This window comes from Geospiza fortis, unplaced genomic scaffold (assembly GCF_000277835.1).
Source record: "Geospiza fortis unplaced genomic scaffold, GeoFor_1.0 scaffold408, whole genome shotgun sequence".
Lineage (NCBI taxonomy): Eukaryota > Metazoa > Chordata > Aves > Passeriformes > Thraupidae > Geospiza > Geospiza fortis.
Window position 1 is genome coordinate 4929437 of NW_005054330.1, and position 9680 is coordinate 4939116.

Genomic DNA, 9680 nt, shown 5'->3' on the forward strand with positions numbered 1-9680 from the left:
TGTGGAGTTCTGCACCCCTAACCACTTGAACTGTGGAGTGGAGCTGGAAATCCATCTGGGAAATGCATTCAGAGAGGGGAAAACGAGAGCATAAGCCATGGGATCAGCACCAAGTGGGCCAAACATCGCTGTCAATTATGTCCCAAGCAGCTCCATTGAAGCAAACAGCATTAATTGTAGATTTATGCCAACATTTCTGAGAGTCACTCCTGGGACAGAGCCAGTTCTGGTAGAGGATTAATCTTGTTGGAAAACTCCCTCTTGTTCTTTGCTTGGTGTCTGACACTCGCACATGCACAAAAACAAACCTCGGTGACCCTCCGCCAACCCAGTTAACTAGCAGGGAATTTGGGGATGTGAAACCTTAGCTTCCCCTCCAGCACAGCTCTGCATCTGCCACAGCCCTTTCGGGAGGCAGGACAAGCCACCTGCTACTTGTTTTGCTCAAAGAGAAAATGTCTGTTGGGCACATAGGAAACAGCTAATCTGGTCCCACGGGAGGCAGCAGCCATTTGTCATTCCCACAGTCTCCAGCACAGGTACTCAGCACCTTCCAGGGCTGGGGATTTCTGTGGGTGTTCTTCCCACCTGCCAGTAGTTCAGTGCTTGGCTTTATCTGATAGGGGTGTTTCTCAGGAATTGGCATTTCGTCATTCATCTCAGGAAACAGAAAAATACAGTGTGTTCTACTTCCACAGATGCATCCCTTCTCAGCTTAAAAATTAACAGAGAAAGCCATGCATTGCATGTGCTGGGGATGTGTCTCCTTTATTTACATATGAACACATGTTTTATGATGGGACATTTGTGCAGTTCAAGATCTTCCAGAAACATGGATCTTCTCTAGTTCTGACTTGTCTGTGCCTTAAGGATGGTCAGTGGCATCCTCTCACCACACTTCCATAGTGTCATTGCACTCCATGTGACACTGGAGTGTGATTTTTTAAAATTGTTTTTAATCCTGATTTGCCAGTGGAAGTGTTCCAGATGCTTCCCTGACATCTCAGCAGCAGAAGGGATAGTTTAAATGTCTCAAGCAGCAGGCTGGGAATGTCTCCATTCCTCAGGAACAGCAGGCTCAGCTCTGCAGGCTGCTCAGCCTTTCCCCCTTCTGAGGGCAATAAATTGAATACCATTCAGTTTACTGCCTGCCCACAAGTTCCAAGTGGAAGAGGTGAAGCAGAGCCTTAGGCCAGCCACTCCATGGGCACAAATCAGTGTGGCTGTGCTGGCTTACCCCAGCTGTGGGGCTGGCCCTGAGGTTTTGTGTTCACCGGGAATGCAGCGTTGGCCAGATGTGCTGGTCACAGCATCCCCTCCCCTCCTGAACTGACAAGGTACCAGCTGCTACTCCCTGCCCTTGGAGCAGCCTGGTGTGGCCTGCCTGCAGCATGGAAGGTGCTCTGGGATCCTTGGGAATAGCCACCAGCACATCATCCCTGTTCCAAGACACAACTCTGAGAGAGTAAGAGCAGTCGAGGAACTTTTCCCCCTTGGAAGTGATGTTCATCTCCTCCCCCAACCCAGCATATGGAATTCTGGATCACATTTCTCTCTCTTGCCAATAAATATTGCAGATTTATTGCTCTCTACCTGGTGGGTAGTAAATTGCATTCCACCTCTGTTATAAGGCTCTTTGCTATGACACAGCCTTGCAGCTCCATTAAACCTTAATTACAGCAACACTTCATTGGGTTGCCGCGATGGCCCAAGTGCCATTGCAGTAGGGAGGAAGTATGGCCAAAACAGGCTGATGCAGAGGGGCTTTGTTTTGTTTTCTTTCCTCCCTTTTTAAGGATTATGGAGAGTTGAGCCCAGCAAGGGGAATAGAGGGAGCCTCAGCCTCCTGCTCTCTGCTCATTTTCCACAACAGCTGGCGTCACCTGCCGCAGCCCCGGCAGCTCCTCTGCGCCCTGATGAAGTGCTCAGCAAACAGCCTTGCAGGCTGCCTCTGGTAAAGGGCTGATTTGCATTTGTGCTGATGGGATGCATCCCAAAGCCAGAGTTATCCCTGGGTTTGGTTGAGTGAGGAGTGTGGAGTTTGGCCAAATGGAACACCAGGAGCAGCACGGCACTTGGATTTCTGTAGGCTGCAGCAAGGCAAATAAGAGCAGCTCTGCAAGTGTGCAGGCTCGTCCTGCAGCAGGCAGCCTGCTCTGTGTCAGCTCAGGGCACTGTTTCTGGTGCCATCTGTCCTTCCCTGCAGCCTGTGACAGGGAGTGAGGCTTTGCTTCAGCAACCTCTGGCTCTGAGGCAGCTCCTCAGAGGCCAGTGCTGCCTGATGTGCTCCCCAAGCTCTTCTGGCCCTGCTGCCTGAGGATCCAGCAAAGGCTGGGAGAGGGTGGAGGGCTCAGTGCCTGTGGACATTGCACATGTGGATAGATGGTTCTCATCTCCCCTCTCCAGGCAGGCATGGAGGAAGCACAGCTTGGAGCTCCAGGAGAGGCTGCCCAGTGCCTGTGCTCCCTCCAGACTGAGGGGGTTCTGCCTGGCCTTGTGGTTTTTGTTTTGGAGATCCTTCCTGGTGTGAGAAGAGTCCCCCAGCCCCTGATGCAGGTTCAGTAGGAGTGTGCATTGTACAGACACTTCTCCTTGTGTGGATGCTCCGGCCTCTCTGTGGGATGATGAGCGAACCAGAAGGCACTAATGGCTAAACCCGCCACTTGGATTTGGTGCCGTTCCAGAGGTGAGGCTGTGTTGTCAGATCTGCCCATGACAAGGACTGCTTCATTCCCAGTTTGGAAATTATTTGCCTCCTTGGCCATACTGGTGTGATACCAAGTGTCAGATGTGGAGTAGCTATGCCAGTAACCAAAATGCTGGGATTATCCTCAGGATTCCCTTTACCTTCTGTACTGATCTGGACTGGTGTGATCACTCTGTGTAATGCTCTTCACCTTTTTGTAAGTCCACTCATAGGAGCAAGGATGTTTGACAGAATTTTACCACGCCTGTAACTTTGTCTGGTCAAACATCCACACAGGGTGTACTCAGGTATCCACAGGGAGCTGCAGATAGGCAGCACAGAAATCTTCTACACCACTACTAGTGCAGAAAGCAGCTACCAGGAATCAGCTAAAATCCTTCTGCAAATTGAGTTGCTGAACTCTTTAATGAACAACCAGCACATTGGGAATACTTTCCTATGGAGAGCCTGTGTTCAAGCCTTGTTTGTCCTTATTCTCCCCTCTTGCAGCAACCTTGAGATGTCAGACATAGGAAATGTGGCCACAGCTGTTTCTGCACTTAGAGGGTTTTTTCCAAGGCCACATCCTTCTATTCTCCTGTAGATTACTTGAAAAGATGCTGTGGGGACTCCAGCAAGCCAAGGTCTATGTGCCATGTGCAGGTGTTGCCAGGAGATTGACATTCTGAACATTTGAAAACTATCAGAGAACTCATTTGGTGGTGGGTTTTCCCCCTCTCCTCCTTCCTTCCCTCTCGAGCTGTGTGCTGCGAGACATTTTGCTGGAGATTGATATTTCTAGCAGAGCCACATTATTCAAGCCACAGTCAAACAGGACAGCACGTATTAGGAAGGAGATGGGCACCTCATCCTTTTCAAAGTGTTCAACTCCTCTGGAATGAATTGTCCCTCACCAAAGCCCTGTCCAGCCCTTGACTTACCCTCCTCTATAGGGTAGTTAAGTCATGCTCACCCTAAGTGGCTCAGAAAATACCACTGCATCCTCTAGGAAAATGTCATCACCTAGATGAAAATTGATTATTTTTCTATGTGAAAGTGGATAAGTTTTGAAGAATCTTTGTTTTAAATAACATGAGGGAAATAGCATCAGAGGTCTGACTTTGGTAGGTGCAAACCAAAGGAGTTTGTTCTTTCTCCTCGGAGTGAAAACTTTTAATTTTTAAAATGCAGTTTATGTGTAGACAAATTAAAGATGTGTAAAATTAAATGGGAATGTTTTGAAGGGATTGAAAATATATATTTTGATTAACTCAAATGAATTTAAAAATAAATCATGGGGAAAATGAAATGTTGGTGGGGGTTTTTTTTGGTCCTCATTTGAAATGAAAAATAATTTGCAATCTTGACACTTTTCACAGAATGAAAAGTCCATTTGCTGATTAAGGTCCAGATTCATCCTGGCTAATTTCAGGCACTATTGAACTGCTTAGTGCCAAAGGGCACTTTAATCCACCTGAGGTTTAAATTGCCCTCTGGAGGTACCTATTTCTTCCGTTGATAAGACAAGGGCAACGTGACTGGTCCTACGTGTGTCTGAGTTAAAAACCTGAGTCTGGGTGCCATGGAAAGGGTGCAGTGCTTGGCCTTGTTTTGGTGACCTCTCTGGTCCCTTCCAGCCCAAACTATTCCATGATTTTATGATTGTGGCTGCTCTGCGTGCTGCTCTTGTGTTCATGTGCCCTTCCATCTCTCCCCTCAAAAGCTGAGGGACTTGGGCTTGGGTTGGATTCAAGAGTTGGACTCCATGATTCTCCTGAGTCCCTTGTAACTCAGGGTATTTAATGATTCTATGATTGATTTTTTTTTTCCTGAAAGGGGAGGAGATTTCCACTAAAACACAGTTTATCTACTTGTTTCCTGTTGGTGGGGAAAAAAAATCTGGAGAACTGGCAGGATCTCCTGATGAGAAGGAAGGGAACAAGATTTGTGGTTAAGATTGAGGGAATCACTGGTCAGGTTCATTCTCTTTTAAGAACCACATCCCCCGACTGTCAGCTCCCACATCTGGTTGGCAGAAGGCAGGTCCTCTCCAACAGCTCCTCCACAATGTGCCAAACACTCTGCTCCATCTTTAGCATTCCTTGACCCAGAACAAAAGTGAAAATACTTGGCATGCCAGGAAAGGTTAACAAATAAATGATGCACAGCCTTCTCCTCCCCATGACATCACTTCCATGTGAGAGAACAATCTTTGCGCCACACCTAGCAGTCTGGTGACAGCAGAGGGACACATCTGCTGCAAGTCATTTCCCATGTTGGGATTACACAGTGCTGTCCTGCCTGGCTGGGTTCTCCACTCCGCTCTGGGTGGAGGAGGGAACCTCTGGGAGGTCAGGTCTGGCTCGCTTTGTCACCAACCAATGTCATCTTGTCTTGTCCCATGGGGGCTTTGGTCACCTGTCCTGTCAGCCAGATGGCTTTGCTTTAGGTAGCTGGACATTTGGGAAGTATTATTTCTTTTGAATATGTAGCCTGTACTGTTCTTATTTTGGGCTCATAAAACATAATGAGATATGGGTCAACATTTAAGCTGTGTGGAAAATTACATCCTGGAAGACTTTGTGGAGCCGAAAGCTTATCTGGTATTAACTCTAATTATACCATTGAGCTGTGCAACAGCAACTGTGGCCTTTGGACTAAGACCTTATTCTGCTTTTAGAGAGCTCTCCATGGCTGTTACACCTGGTGACATGAGCAGTGTTCATCCTCCTCTGCATTTTGCTGGGAATCATGGAGTGCTTTAAGTTAGAAAGGACCTTAGAGATCATCTAGTTCCACCCCGTGCCATGGACAGGGACACCTTTCACTTGATGGAGCATCTCAGCACACTGAGATTGCCTCACTTCTTTGTCCACCATGGCTCATTTTATTCACCTTTCAGGTTTCCAGGAACTTTTTCAAACTTGTTGCAGCAGCAGCTCCTTGGCAGACCGTGTAGGATATGTCTGAGTGTTTCAGTCTGAGCATCGCAGGCGTGTGCTCTTGGAGGCGAGCAGGCAGCATAGGAGGCTGGGGGAAGGAGATTAAAATATAGTTGTTGGCTGATATGAAACAAAAAAAATGCTTAAATAAACCACAAATTACAAAAAAAAAAAAACCAAAAAAACCCTGTGAGAAAGAAAGAAAGTAACAAGTCTGTGGAGGATGGATGTTTGGAACTGCTCAGCCTAATGCATGCCAGATTCCTTCTCTCCTCGCTCCCCCCACCCCCTCCCGCTGCCTTCCCCTTACCAAATGCTGTCTGCTAAACTTCTGAAACACCCTTTGCCTTTTTGACCCTTCAACTCATCTTGAACTTAGGAAAAATTGGGGAGGCGGGAAGGGCTCGTTGCCTGCGCAGTGCATGTGGCTGTGCTGGGGCAGGGGGTGTGCGCCGGGGGTCTGCGAGCGGGGGGGCTGACATGGCTTTGTGTGCTTGATGCTCCCCTGAAAACAATTTGTATCCTGTTAATAGAATTAGTAAATATTTGTAGCTGCCTTTGAAGCCTGTGTCCCCGGGGGAAGCCTGGGGGTGGGGGGGCGCAGAGAAATTAGAGACAAGTTACTGATTTAGTCATCCTGGCCCCTTCCCCCTGCCTCTCTCTTTCATTTTCCCCTCCTTTATGAAGACACTAAACAGACAAATTGGAGGTTTGAAACGAGGCTTGTGCTGGTGCCTGCGGAAGTGACAGGGGTGGTACTCGAGGGCCTGAGAGCTGCTAATGCAAAAGCCATTCACATCTAATGACCCCATTTGGGAGCCAAGTTCCTGAGGGCTGGGGGGCCCTGCCAGGCACAGAGCCCTGCAATGGGCAGGTGCCCGGGGGGCTGGCAGGGCTCTCTGGCAGGGCACTGCCCCCTGGCATGTGGGGGTGGCTGCAGACAGCAGGACTTGCCTCATGGGACTGTTTCCTGGGCTCTTTCAGCTCCATCACCCTAAGTAACCATAAAGGAAGATGTGTGTGTATAATTTCACTTCTTCCAATCACAGAACCACAGGATGGTTTGGGTTGGAAGGGACCTTAAAGACCATCTCATTCCTACCCCTGCCATGGGCAAGGACACTGTCCATAGACCAGGCTGCTCCCTCTCTCTTCTTCCTGGTGGAGGATTATAAACCATAAAGGACAATGGAAGAAGAAAGTGATCTCGGATCGGAAAACTGAGTCATGTAGGGCTGAGACGTTTCATTTCCCGTTATTATTCCTGATTTCTTTACAGAACTGCACAGATGCACAGGCTGAGCTTAGATCACCTGCAAGTTTTTAGGGGGTGGCCGTGTTCCAGCTCTCTGCCTCCAACAGCTGGCAGTTGGAGTCCCTGTGAGTGACAAGGGCCACCCAAAAGGAGGCTCAGGTTTGAACCGGGGGAAATTCAAAGAACTGTTAGCTTCTCCTGATGGCAGCGTGGCTTGGGAATGATTTTGACAGGCTTTAGGGGGAAGTTTGTACTAGTTATGTTACTTTAAACCTGTGTTGTGCCATTGTTTAGGGAAACTCTCACTGAGTTGACAAATCCACCCAACTCCATAGTTCTGTGATCATGCAAAGCAGCTGAGCTGTTACAGGTGAAGTGACTTTTAAAAATGTACATCTGAAGTGAGCTTTTGCCTTAACCACAGTCTGTAAACAAACTGCTGGGTGGGGGGAACCAAGGAGGGGACACCACATCTCCTGGAAACCACTGGGGTTGGGTTGGAAACACCTTGTGCAATAGGAGTTGCTGTGCTCCAGATGTGGTAGAATCAGATAATTGTGCATCTTGCCTGTCCAAATTAAACTGGTTGGACTCAAAAGCCTGTGTTTTGAGGTTCAGTGTTTGTAATATCAATGCTTTCTATGCTTTTTCCATGTGAACCCTGGCTGGAAAGGAAATGATGGGGGCAACACTTAGCTGGGAGAAAATGTTGCTGCTGGGGTATCAACCTGTGCTGGAGAGGAGAGGCAGCACTAGATGGGAGCCACCTAAAAAAAATCAACTGGCCATCACACAGTTTTCCTAAATGCTTTAAAGGATCCCCTTGTTCTTTGGAAACAGAACAAGCCATCCCAAGTGGTGGTAGGTCTGCCTACTGGGTGAGGCAGGCAGTGATGGCATCTCACGTAGCTGAGACCACGTGGGAGGTGAGGGAATGGCTCCCCAAGCCTGGCTTGTGAGGTTGGAAACTTGCCTTGTGAATTTTGGGGGCTGTGGAAAGCAAGGAAGGAGCCTCAGGTGGGTAATTTCTGTCTTGAGGGAAGGAGCAAGCAAGGCAGGCTCTGCAATCGTTGGATATTGGGATTTCTGTGTGACAGGAATATTTAATGGGATTGACAGGCTTTACTTCTGTAGCAAGAGGCAGCCAATGTCACCTCAACAAGTCCTGGTGGAGAGGAGCTGGGGGTCAGGAGGGTGATCCCTCAGTGTCTGCTGAGTTGTCTGATCCTCTCTAGGAGCTACCAAGTCACCCAGGGTTACTCACTGAAATATGTGCTTCAAGTTAGGATGGATAAATCCATTTCTCAGCTGGGAGCTTGGTGTCTTGGAAGAACCCAGATAAAATTATTTTATTTGTTTATACATGGTTGAAGGTTGGCCTTCAAAGTTTGCCCACCTAAAGAATAAAAACCCTTTTAAAAGCCCCAGCCTTCAGCTGAAACATAAACTCTATGTAAGAAATTAAACCATAAATTGTCTGAAACTCATGAATTTTCCTTCCTTCAGAACAGATTTAGAAAGAGACAATTTTTGCAGTTGTTTCTGTCCAGTCTTGCTGGTTTTTTGTGCAAAGGCACCAACAGGAATGTTCACAAGTCTTTACTAAAGAAAACTTTCTTAGGAAATAGTTGCAAAGCACATTCAGTATGCTTCAACCAGCTGGATTTTCTGGCAGCTCCAGTGAAATCTAAACAAGGAAAATGATTGTCTTTTTTTGTTGTGTTTTGCAATATTTTTCTGTCCGGACTGGACAGTACAAAGCACATCCTCTGTGGGAAGGTGTCATAGGCTGCAGATGAGATAAAGTTCCCTGTGATTATATGGGGTGTTTCCTAACTGAGAGTCAGCACATGTGGAGGTCCAGTGCTTTTAATGCTCACAAGCAGGGAAAAGGGAGGAAGTGGAGTCCATTAAGGAGAATAGTAAAACCAGGAGTCAAATAATGAATGAGGGACTGCTCCAGCAACGTCATGTGAGCACCTCTCCCTCCTACTCATTGCAGGAGGTATTGGCCAGTCCTGAGCCCCAGATTGTGTGAGCAAGGGCCTCTTTTGCAATCCTATATGTCTGCTCTACCTTTTCCAGACATGCATCTCTGGTTTTATTGAGCACACGGCTTGCTGTGGTCCTTAAGTTCCCAGCAGCTCTTTCCACTCCCCTTCCCACCCACAGCTGAGAGACCTATTACCAGGTAATGATGTGTCAAGCAATAGCAAGGTGGGGGAAATCACTGAAGGGAATGGCTGATGTAGTGGTGGAAGCATCCACAGTTATTCTATTTTCCTTCATGACCTGCTTTTCTACACCCAAAGCCTTTAAGTTGCTGCTGTTTCTCCTTGGGTGAGTAGGTGGCTTTGGGCATGGAGAGAAAGCAGCAGGTCTAAAAGTGTCGTACTGTTTGTCTTGTCCTAAGGTGAATTATGTTCTCAAATCCCCAGACATGGAGAAAAATGCTTTGAAGTAGTGAGCTTTAGCTTCTCTTGGGTCTGTACAATGACAAAAGAGTCTAATTAACTGTGGCTTTGTGTTTATCTGACTTCTTCCAAAATTGAGTCCAGTACAACTCAAAGCTCAGTCTAACTCTGTATGACCTGACCTTGCTGGGCTCCAGGCCAGCAGTAGGTGACTTCTCCAAGTTCCCTCAGGGAGCTGCCTTCAGTCTAGAGAGGTTGGAAGCATCCTAAATTGTGCTGTTGTAGAAAGCTCTGCAGAACCAAACCTGCTCCTGGATGAGCTCCCTGGAAAGTGTTGGCCATCTACAGCCTGGGCTCTGTCTGAGTAAAAGTGATCTGTCATC